Genomic DNA, 12,787 nt, shown 5'->3' with positions numbered 1-12,787 from the left:
TGTGTCTTCTATAACAACAACCAGGGCTCTTACCTGGTATCCTATTTTTCTGGCAGCTTTTTTCTGTGTTTTAACTTTATTACATTTTAATAAAAATATGTTACATCACTTTCTACCGTCCTTGTCCTTTCTCCATCTTGTCCAAATTCTTCCTTGTTAAGTATCTATGGATAGGGATGCACAGCTATAAAAATAAAACCTGGCTCTTTCCGTTCCCAGCGCAGCCATGACTCGTGGTCCCAAGAAACACCTGAAGCGCGTAGCTGCTCCAAAACATTGGATACTGGATAAGCTGACTGGCGTGTTTGCTCCTGGTCCATCCACTGGTCCTCACAAGCTGAGGGAATGCCTGCCTCTCATCATTTTCCTAAGGAACAGACTTAAGTATGCCCTGAATGGAGATGAAGTAAAAAAGATTTGCGTGCAGCGATTCATTAAGATTGATGGGAAAGTCAGGACCGATATAACCTACCCTGCTGGGTTTATGGATGTCATCAGCATTGACAAGAACAGAGAGAACTTCCGTCTGATCTATGACACCAAGGGTCGCTTTGCTGTTCATCATATTACACTGGAGGAGGCCCAGTACAAGTTGTGCAAAGTGAGAAAGATCTTTGTGGGTACAAAAGGAATCCCGCATCTGGTGACCCATGATGGTCGTACTATTCGGTACCCTGATCCCCTCATCAAGGTGAATGATACCATTCAGATTGATTTGGAGACAGGCAAAGTAACTGACTTCATCAAGTTTGACACTGGGAACCTGTGTATGGTGACTGGAGGTGCTAACTTGGGAAGAATTGGTGTAATCACCAACAGAGAGAGACATCCCGGCTCTTTTGATGTGGTTCATGTGAAAGATGCCAGTGGCAACAGCTTTGCCACTCGGCTGTCCAACATTTTTGTTATTGGCAAGGGTAACAAACCATGGATCTCTCTTCCCCGAGGAAAAGGAGTCCGCCTCACCATTGCTGAAGAGAGAGACAAGAGGCTAGCGGCCAAACAGAACAGTGGGTGAAATGCTAGGAAAGTGTTTGTACAAGCCTTTCCAGGCAACATACATGCTAGATTAAACAGCATGGTGAAACTACTAAATAAATAAATAAATAAATAAATAAATAAATAAATATTAAAAAATAAAACCTGATCAATCCATTTCTGTTGGGTGTGTGTATATAGTTCTATGGCTGAAAACTTTTGTTGGATATGCAATTAAGTATCTCATTGCCACCTGAGGCTAACTTTTTCCAATTGCACAATTCCACTCTTTAATGAGCTAGAGGAGTCTGATAATGAAGCAACCTAGGCTGACATGGACTAAAATATGGAGAACAGAAAATATGGCACGAGAAGAAGCAAAGAACTGAGATGTCCCTCAACAGAAAAATGGATACAGAAAAATGTGGTATATTTACACAATGGAGTACTACTCAACTATTAAAAACAATGGATCTATGAAATTCTTGGACAAATGGATGTATCTGGAGGATATCATCCTTAGTGAGGTAACCCAATCACAAAAGAATTCATTAGATATGCACTCACTGATAAGTGGATATTAGCCCAGAAACAGAACACCCAAGATACAATTTGCAAAACACAAGAAAATCAAGAAGAGGGAAGACCAATGGGTGGATACTTCATTCCTCCTTAGAATAAGGAACAAAATACCCATGAAAGGAGTTACAGAGACAAAGTTTGGAGCTAAGACAAAAGGATGGACTATGCAGAGACTACCCCACCCGGGAATCCATCCCATAATCAGCCACCAAACCCGGACACTATTGCCTATGCCAGAAAGAGTTTGCTGAAGGGACCCTGTTATTGCTGACTCATATGAGGCTATGCCAGTGCCTAGCAAATACAGAAGTGGATGCTCACAATCATCTATAAGATGCAACACATGGCCCCCAATGGAGAAGCTAGAGAAAACACCCAAGGAGCTGAAGGGGTCTGCAACCCTATAGGTGGAACAACACTATGAAATAACCAGTAACCCCAGAGCTCATATCTCTAGCTGCATATGTAGAAGAAGATGACCTAGTCAGCCATCACTGGGAGTTCCCTTGTCTGAGGGTGGGCAACAGTCCATCCTGTGGAATGTGTCTCCACCCACAGGTGGGTTCCCACACCTTGGTCTGAGCAATGCTAATTAGTGTCTCTCTTCCAGAGAGGCAAGCATTTCATGACCTTCCCAAAGTTCCTGAGCTGACCTTTTCATTTTGTCTCCATATTTCCTCCTGTGAGTATTTTGTTCAGCCTTTTTTTTATATAAATTAAGGGTTTATTACAAAATAAAAAGTGTTAAGTTTCTCCTTGTCAGTGATTCAAGAAAACAAAGCCACGAGCCCTTGGTGGAGCTGAGGCCAGGACAACCTGCGTGCAGGTTGGAGGTCCAAAGCCAGGCTCACGAGCAGGAGGACAGACACTGATTAACAACCTCTAGCAGGTGCATATTCTCCAGGGCAGCTGCCACTGGCTCCTTATCTGCAAGTTGTTTGTTCAGTGCATGCTCCGCAGCATGGGTCCCGGGTGTAATGTGTACATCAATCTTGAACGCTGGGGAAGGGATTGCAGCAGCTTGACTTTGATGGAGAGGCCAATAAGAGTGGCCATGTTGCAGTGTGGGATGGTGGGTGTGAAGGCCACTGTGCTCTCTGGGTTGCTAACCTGAATCCGAACTTGCTCTACCACGTTCAATTCCTCCAGTGTCAGTGGATGCTCCCGGTCATTAATGGAGCAGATAAGATCGAAGATCTCCCTAGCCTCGATGCTGTCGGGCACATCCTAATCTTCCTTGCCTGACACACTGGCCACTCCCCAGAACGCTCATAGATGAGGGGGTTAGCGTTCTCTAGTAGCCCGCTGCCGCCACCTCCGCCGCCCATCATCTTTGTTCAGCCTTTTAAAAAGCACTGAAGCATCTACAGTTTGGTCTTCCTTCTTCCTAGGCTTCATATGGTCTGTAAAATGAATCTTGATATTCTGAACTTTTCGGCTCATATCCACTTATCAGTGAGTACATACCATGTTTGTGCCTTTGTGACTGAGTCACCTCACTCAGGAAGGTATTCTCAAGTTCCATCCATTTGCCTGAAAATATCATGAATTCATTGTTTTTAATGACTGTGTAGTACTCCATTGTGTAAATGTACCACATACTATGTTTCCATCCCTCTGTTGAGGGACATCTGGGTTGCTTACAGCTTCTGGCTATTATAAATATGGCCGCTATGAACATACTAGAGGATGTATCCTTATTACATGTTGGAGCATCTTCTGGGTATATGTCCAGGAGTGGTATAGCTGGGTCCTCAGGTAATACTATGCCCAATTTGCTGAGGATACACGAGATTGATTTCCGGAGTGGTTTTACCAGATTGCAATCCCAAAAGCAATGGAAGAGTGTTCCTCTTTCTCCACATCCTCTCTAGCATATGCCGTAAACTGAGTTTTTATTTTTATTTTTTTGTTTTTGTTTGTTTGTTTGGTTGGTTGGTTGGTTTTTTGTTTTTCCTAGACAGGGCTTCTCTGTGTAGCCCTGGCTGTTCTGGAACTCACTCTGTACAACAAGCTGGCCTAGAACTCAGAAATCTACCTGCCTCTGCCTCCCAAGTGCTTGGATTAAAGGAGTGCACCATCACTGTCCTGCTCTTTTTTTTTATTTTTTTGTAAGATTATATTTATATGAGTACACTGTGGGTATTTTTCCCATTACAGTTGGTTGTGGTCCATCATGTGGTTGCTGGGAATTGAACTCAGGACCTCTGTAAGAGCAGTCAGTGCTCCTAACTGCTGAGCATCTCTCTAGCCTCCTAGGTTTTTCATCTTAGCCATTCTGACTGGTGTGAGGTGGAATCTCAGGGTCATTTTGATTTGCATTTCCCTGCTGACTAAGTATTTGAACATTTCTTTAGGTACTTCTGAGCGCTTTGAATTTCCTCAGTTGAGAATTCTGTTTAGCTCTATTCCCCATTTTTAAAATATGATTATTTGGTACTCTGCAATCTAACTTCTTTTTTTTTTTTGGTTTTGAGACAGGGTTTCTCTGTATAGCCCTGGCTGTCATGGAACTCACTTTGTAGACCATGATGGCCTCGAACTCAGAAATCCGCCTGCCTCTGCCTCCAGAGTGCTGGGATTAAAGGCCTGTGCCACCACGCCTGGCTTTTTTTTTTTCAGTCTACTTCTTAAGATCTCTGTTTATATTGGATATTCCCCCTCTATCAGATGTAAGATTGGTAAAGATCTTTTCCCAATCTGTTGGTTGCTGTTTTGTTCTATTGACAGTGTCCTTTGCCTTACAGAAGCTTTGCAATTTTATGAGGTCCCATTTGTCAGTACTAGATCTTGTATCTGGATTTATGTGGAAGTCCTTGATCCACTTGGACATGAGCTTTGTTCAGGGAGATAAGAATGGATCAACTTGTATTCTTCCACATCTTGACCGCCAGTTGAACCAGCACCATTTGTTGGAAATGCTGTCCTTTTACCACTGGATGGTTTTAGCTCCTTTGTCAGAAATCAAGTGACTGTAGATGTGTGGGTTCATTTCTAGGTCTTCAATTCTATTCCATTGATCTAGCTGTCTGTCACTGTACCAGTACCATGCAGTTTTTAATCACTATTGCTCTGAAGTACAGCTTGAAATCTGGGATGCTGATTCCCCTAGAAGTTCTTTTATTGTTGAGAATAGTTTTTGCTATCCTGGGTTTTTGTTTATTCCAGATGAATTTGATAATTGCTCTTTCTAACGGTATGATGAATTGATTTGAAATTTTGACGGGGATTGCATTGAATCTGTATATTGCTTTCAGCAAGATGGCCATTGTTAGTATACTAATCCTGACAATCCATGGGAGAAATTCTGTACCATACCCAACTTGAGAAATAAGTTTTATGGTATAAGTTGTCTCTATTTTTTTTATACAAAAATAAATTTAATCAATATATTTTGTGTATGAGTGTTTGTCTATATGTGTGTCTTTGTACTCCATTCATTCCTGGTCCAGGAAGACCAGGAATGTTGTGAGAATTCCTGAAGCTGGAGTTACACATAGTGATGTGCAGCCTTATATACTGACAATGAAGAAAACTGGGTGCTCTAGAAGAAATTTCAATTCTCTAAACTTTTTAAAAAAAATTTATTAATTATTATACATAAGTACACAGTAGCTATCTTCAGATGTACCACAACAGTGCATCAGATCTCATTACAGGTAGTTGTGAGCCACCATGTGGTTGCTCCGATTTGAACTCAGGACCTTCGGAAGAGCACTTGGTGCTCTTAACCACTGAGTCATCTTGCCAGCCCCTCTAAATTTTTAAAAAATGTTTATTTATTATTATACAAAAGTACATTGTAGCTGTCTTCAGATGTACCACAACAGTGCATCAGATCTCATTACAGGTAGTTGTGAGCCACCATGTGGTTGCTGGAATTTGATTTCAGGACCTTTGGAAGAGCAGTCAGTGCTCTTACCTGCTGAGCCATCTTGCCAGCCCTCTAAACTTTTGAGGTGTTTTCCTCCGAAGTTTTCTTTTTTTTAAGATTTATTAATTAATTTATTTATTTAACGTATATGAATGAGTTCACTGTAGCTGTACAGATGGTTGTGTGCCACCTGTGGTTGCTGGGAATTGAACTCAGGACCTCTGCCTGATTTCAGGACCTTTGGAAGAGCAGTCAGTGCTCTTACCTGCTGAGCCATCTTGCCAGCCCTCTAAACTTTTGAGGTGTTTTCCTCCGAAGTTTTCTTTTTTTTTTTTAAGATTTATTTATTTATTTGTTTAACGTATATGAATGAGTTCACTTTAGCTGTACAGATGGTTGTGTTCCATCTGTGCTTGCTGGGAATTGAACTCAGGACCTCTGCCTGCTCTAGCCCTGCTTGCTCTGAAAAGAAAGAAAATCCACTTCTAGACTTTTAGGTTAAATATAGGTATTTTCTTTTTCTTTTTTCAGATTTATTTATTATTATATGTAAGTACACTGTAGCTGTCTTCCGATGCACCAGAAGAGGGCGTCAGATCTCGTTACAGATGGTTGTGAGCCACCATGTGGTTGCTGGGATTTGAACTCTCGACCTTCGGAAGAGCAGTCGGGTGCTCTTACCCACTGAGCCATCTCACCAGCCCTCATTTTGCTAACAATGTGAGATTACTTATTTCCTGTGTTTTCATGTGTGTAGTTAACCTCCTTGTTTTGGATTTTTTTTTCTTCTCTTACCTTCTATAAGGCTGTGTATGTAGATATATATTGTTTCAATATCTTACTCTTTTTAAATTTATGGTGATTGAAATTTTCTAGGTTTAGTAATCATGGCTGGCTTCTATGGTTTCATAGAATCTGCCTCCAAACCATTTGGGCTTTACAGTCTTTCTTGAGAAAACACATATAATTCTAGAAGACAAAGATATAAGTTAGTTACTTGTTTTTTCCCATTTCAGTTTTTAATATTCGCAGTTATATATGTTTAGTGTTTTGACTGTTACATGGCAAGGGGACTTTCTTTTGTGGTCCAATCTATTTGGTATTATGTATACTTCTTGACATCTCCTTTAGGTTCAAAAGTATTTTTTATGGATTTGTTGAAAATATTTTCTAGACATTTGTGTTGGTATCCTTACTCTAGTCCTGTTATTCATAATTTTGGTCTTCTCATAATACCCAAAAGTTCCTGGATATTTTGCGCTAGAACATTTTGTACATAATATTTTTTTGACCAACATATCCATTTCTTTTACTATATCTTAAATGTCTGATACTGTCTCTTCACATATGGCACGTTTGGGCGTACATCCATTAATTGTTTAATCAGAAAAACAAAGCCATTTCTTTTTAAAAATGAAAACTTAGAAAATAAGAGCAATGTTATTTTGGGAAACATCGATGAGTTGGAGAAAGGTAATAAACCATCTAAACTAAGAGGAGACATTAAAAGTTTCAAATCGTTGCCTAGAATATAAAAAAGAGCAATGACTTTCTTTGTGGGGCTTAATGGACATGCTGTAGGGATTTATTGTTATAAAAATATAACAATATTTTGAAAAAAATATTGAAATCTGAGAAAATTAGAGGCATTCAAATCATTTCATTAGATTCAAAATGTTCTCAGGTCTGAGTGTTGATGGTTCTAATCAGGCAGTGTACACAAGCTATCTGCTCACAGCCCAGGTGCCCAAACTTGCATTGGCACCTGATTTACATCCATAAAGCCCCAACCCTGGTAAATTGGGAGTTTGCAGTGGCCGTTGCAACTTCCTGCCCATCATCACAGTGACCCTCTCTTTTAAAAAAAATAATTCTTGCTTTAACAGTAGTTGATATTAGCAGTTAGTGAGGTCATCGGTTTGAGATGATCAACAAGTGTCTGGATTAGCCTTTTTTCTCTCTCATCCACACCTCAGGCAACCAAGATTCTCAATTAAAAAAAAAAAAAAAACTAAAAACCAACCAAAAAACAAAACAAAACAAAAACCCTGAACTTATCATGAAACCAAATTACTGTAGTTCAACCAAACTAGAAGATCAGGGTAAAAAGAACTGCACATTTCCAGGTTTAAGATGTTCATCCTGAGAGAAAACGTATGGGTAAAACTTGGTGTATTACAAATCTCTAGACTCTAGGGTCACAAAATCTGGTTCCACTAGTTAAAATAATGTTTGATATTATAATCCGTCATTCTCTCCCTTCCTCTCCTGCCTCCAATCCCTGCCATAGACCATTGTTTTTTTAATTTACGGCCTCTTTTTGCTTTAGCAACAGTTATTATTTGAATCTGACCTTTGTTTGGCTGCAGGAACTCACACCATTGAATCAAAGGGATGACTACATAAGACATTGAGTGTGTAATGGAATGTGCACACAAAGGATCCTGTGCCCAGAAGAGAAAGAAAAAGTGCTCAGGGTAATGTGAAGAACATCTACTGAACTATTTCACAATGAGTCCCTGTCTGGCCCTAGGGTCGAAGGGCAGAGCTGGACACAAGAACAAATGAACAGCTGGGGACAGGATCTTTCAGGGTTCTGTCCATGCCCCAGAACTGACCCTGTGCCACAGCTCTCCATACCCAAACTCTTCCTGGAGAGAACTGACACAAAGGCTTGCAGGAGGGACAAGTCACAGTCAGAGACAAAAAGACCAGCTAACGCCAGAGATATCCAGATGGTGAGAAGCAAGGGCAAGAACATAAGCAACAGAAACCAAAGCTACTTGGTACAATCAGAACCCAGTTCTCCCACTACAGTGAGCCCTGGATACCTGAACACATCAGAAAAGCAAAACTCATATTTAAAGCCACACCTCTTGATGATGAGAGAGAACTTTAAGGAGGACTCAAATAATTCCCTTAAAGAATACCAAAGAACACAGGTAAACAGGCAGAAACACTTAAAGAGGAAACACAAAAGTCCCTTAGAGAATTAAAGGAAAACACAACCAAACAGGTGAAAGTATTGAACAAAGCCATCCAGGATCTAAAAAGTGAAAATAAAGTCACTAAAGAAATCACACAGAGAGACAACCCTGGAGATAGAAAACCTAGGAAAGGGATCAGGAGTCATAGACGCAAGCATTACCAAAAATACAAGAGATAGAATAGAGAATCTCAGGTGCAGAAGATACCATAAAACATTGACACAATAGTCAAAGAAAATGCAAAACACTCCAAGCCCAAACATCCAGGAAATCCAGGACACAATGAGAAGACCAAACCTAAGGATAACAGGTATAGAAGAGAATGAAGATTCCCAACTTAAAGGGCCAGTAAATAACTTCAACAATTATAGAAGAAACCTTCCCAAACATAAAGATGCCCATAAACATACAAGAAGCCTACAGAACTCCAAGCCTACACAACTCCAGTAAAGAAATTCCTCCCATCACATAATAGTCAAAACACCAAATGCACAAAACAAAGAAAGAATGTTAAATGCAGTAAGGAAAAAAGGTCAAGTAAAGTATAAAGGCAGACCTATCAGAAATATACCAGACTTCTAACCAGAGACTATGAAAACTAGAAGATCCTGGGAAGATGTTATATAAAGCCTAAGAGAACACAAATACCAGCCCAGACTACTATACCCAGCAAAACTCTCAATTAACATAGATGGAGAAACCAAGATATTCTATGACAAAACCAAATTTATACAATGTCTTTCCACAAATCCAGCCCTACAAAGGATAATAGATGGAGGGAAACCGCATGCTAGAAAAAGTAGGAACATGTCGGCCAATGGTGGTGCACACCTTCAATCCCAGCATTTGGGAGACAGAGGCATGTGGATTTCTGAGATCGAGGCCATTCTGGTCTACAGAGTGAGTTCCAGGACAGCCAGGGCTACACAGAGAAACCCTGTCTCGAAAAGAAAAGAAAAGAAAAGAAAAGAAAAGAAAAGAAAAGAAAAGAAAAGAAAAGAAAAGAAAAGAAAAGAAAAAGCAGGAAAGTAATCTTCTTTCAACAAACCTAAAAGAAGATAGCCACACAGATAATTACACCTCTAACAACAAAAATAACAGGAAGCAACAATCACTATTGCTTAATATCTCTTAACATCAATGGACTCAATTTACCATTAAAAAGACATAGACTAACAGACTGCTAGGGTAAACAGGACCCAGAATTTTGCTGCATACAGGAAATGTACCTCAGTGTCAAAGACAGACACTACCTCAAAGTAAAGTGCTGAAAAAAAACCCCGAGATTCCACCTCACTCCAGTCAGAATGGCTAAGATGAAAAACACAGGTTTTAGCAGATGCTGGTGAGGATGTGGAGAAAGAGGAACACTCCTCCATGGCTGATGGTATTGCAAGATGGTACAACCACTCTGGAAATCAGTCTGGAGGCTCCTCAGAAAATTGGACATAGTACTGCCTGAGGACCTGGCTATACCACTCCTTGGGATATACCCAGAAGATGCTCAAACATGTAATAACGACTCATGCTCCACTATGTTCATAGCAGTCTTATTTATAATATCCAGAAGCTGGGATATCCCAGACATCACTCAAGAGCATATTGGGCACAGGAAATGCAGTACATTCACACAGTGGAGTACTACTCAGCTATTAAAAACAATGAATTCATGAAATTCTTAGGCAAATGGATGCAATTAGCAAACATCATCCTGAATGAGGTAACCCAATCACAAAAGAACACACACGGTATGCATTCAGTAATAAGTGGATAGTAGCCCAGAAGCTCAGAATACCCAAGATACAATTCACAACCACAAGTAGCTCAAGAAGAAGGAAGACCAAACTGTGGATACTTAGGTCCTTCTCAGAAGGAAGAACAAAATACCCACGGGAGGTAGAAAAGCTGATTCATAATCTTTTTCGTCGTTAGGAAATTTAGAATCTTGGATATGAAACTGATCGTGGCTTTGTAAGACAAATTTGGAAATGTTCATCCTATTTCTATTATGTGAAGGGATTTGAATATTATTTATATTATCTATTTTTTGAATGTCTGGTAGAATTCTGTGCTAAAACTTTCTGGTCCTTCACTTTTTTGGTTGGAGTAATTTTAATGTCTGCTTCTAATTCTTAGGCTTTATAGGTCTATTTAAATTGTTTATGTAATCTTGCTTTAACTTTTTTTTTTTTTTTTTTTTTTTGGTTTTTTGGTTTTTTGAGACAGGGTTTCTCTGTATAGCCCTGGCTGTCCTGGAACTCACTTCGTAGACCAGGCTGGCCTCAAACTCAGAAATTCACCTGCCTCTGCCTCCCGAGTGCTGGGATTAAAGGAGTGTGTCACCATGCCCGGCTTGCTTTTACTTTTGTAAATAGAAATTTCCCCCATTGTATGGTTTTGGCTTCTTTGCCAAATTCAAGTGTCCTCAGATATGTGGGTCTTCAATTCAATTCCATTGGTCAAGATAACTATTTCTGTACCAATACCATGCAGTTTTTTCTTTATCACAATTTCTCTGTATTATAGCTTGAGTTCAGGGACAGTGAATCCTCCAAAAAGGTTTCTTCTTCTTTTTTTAATGGTAATAACATTTTATTGCAAAAGGAATGAATACAAGAGCATGCTCTTCCTCCTTCTTCCTTGTTATTAATTAACCCATTACAAATGTCTTACCTTACATTGACTACATTTTTGGTTTCCTTGAGCACTGACCTTTGGGTTTGTGAGAGGGCTCAGAAGATAAAAGTCCTTGTTCTCAAGTCTGTTGTCTTGAGTTTGATCCCTGAAACTTGCATTGTAGGAGGATAGAACTGACTGCCTCAACGTTTTTTTGACCTTACAGGCACCGTGCAGTAGTACATGCTCCATGCAATGTGCACCTCTCCACATAAAGGCCTCTGTCATTTTTTATAGGATTTAATTTAATGTCATTTCCTGTGTTTTGGTTGTGTTAGAATATCCAGGGTTTGCTGTAGTAGGATTGCTGTGCTCTGAAGGTGTCGTATTGACTTCTGTTGACTGTTTTTTTGTTTTTTGTTTTTTTAATGCTGATCTTTATCCATCTGGTTGTCCCTGGGTATTCCTGGATGATTCAGGTTCAGCAGGTCTGTATGCTTCGGGATCTGCAGGTCTGATGAAGGTCTGTGGAGAAGTAGCCAGACAATGGAGGGTATGATTGGTTGGACAGCAGGCTACATTTTACAGCAGGGCACACTCCAGAAGACTCGGTGGGAACAGAAAAGGGAGCAGGGAAGGTGTCAATAAATGTTTTTGATCTTAAATCATTTTTACAGTCTAGTCTTCAATCCCACTTCTAGTTTTCACCCCACCAACAGCTTTCCAACCCACAACTTCCCACCATGCCCCACTTTCCCAGACCTGCTCACTTCCTGGGGGCTCAAGTCTCTCAAGAGTGAGGAGCATATTCTCTCACTGAGGCCAGACCAGGTAGTCCTCTGTTGTATATGTGTTGGGGGCCTCATATTAGCTGGTGTATGCTGCCAGGTTAGTGGCTCAGTGTCTGAGTGATCTCAGGGGTCCAGGTGAGGTGAAACTGCTGGTTTTCCTATTGGGCCCCACTTCCCTTTGGCTTCTTTCAGCTTCTCCCAATTCAACCACAGGGGTCCATGTCTTCTGTCCATTGATTGGTGCTAGTATCTGCATCTGCCTCTCTCAGCTGCTTGTTGGGCCCCTCAAAGGACAGTCATGTTAGGCTTCTGTCTATAAGCATACCACAGCTTCAGTAACAGTGTCAGGCCTCAGGCCTCCCCTTGTGTTGTATCCCAATTTGGACCTTGCTTGTGGACTTCCTTTCTCTCAGGCTCTTCTCCAGTTTTTGTTCCTACAGTTCCTATAGATGGGTGTCAATAAGCTTCTTAATACAAAGATTTAGTACCATGTGTCTAAGTGAGGAATATCTTTGGATTGATTGTTATATAGGTTTGCAATACTACACAGGATTGCACTGAACTGTGATTTACTGAGAAGCAGGTATGTCCATGCCTTTTCATTGCATACAATCTTTTTAAAATTATATCTTTTTTTTTTTGAGACAGGGTTTCTCTGTGTACTCCTGGCTGTCTTGGAACTCACTTTGTAGATAGACCAGGCTGGCCTCGAACTAAGAAATCTGCCTGCCTCTGCCTCCCAAGTGCTGGGATTAAAAGCGTGTGCCACCACCGCCCAGCGCATACAGACTTATAAGAGTCAGGAACTATTTAATAGCTACTCCTTGCATATTCTTTTTTTTTATTAGGTATTTTCCTCAATTACATTACCAATGCTATCCCAAAAGTCCCCCATACCCTTCCCCCCACCCCCCTACCCAACCAATCCCACTTTTTGGCCCTGGCATTCCCCTGTACAA

At 40.5% G+C, this 12,787-nt stretch overlaps 2 pseudogenes; one reads left to right on the top strand and one right to left on the bottom strand.

The window, feature by feature from the left end:
• On the top strand, positions 204 to 1,091 carry Gm9294 (predicted pseudogene 9294; annotated as a pseudogene).
• On the bottom strand, positions 2,408 to 2,891 carry Gm9266 (annotated as a pseudogene).
• Between the last annotated feature and the right edge of the window lie 9,896 nt (positions 2,892 to 12,787).

Source organism: Mus musculus, chromosome 7, assembly GCF_000001635.26.
Source record: "Mus musculus strain C57BL/6J chromosome 7, GRCm38.p6 C57BL/6J".
Classification (NCBI taxonomy): Eukaryota; Metazoa; Chordata; class Mammalia; order Rodentia; family Muridae; genus Mus; species Mus musculus.
This window is presented reverse-complemented; position numbering and strand designations above follow the sequence as displayed.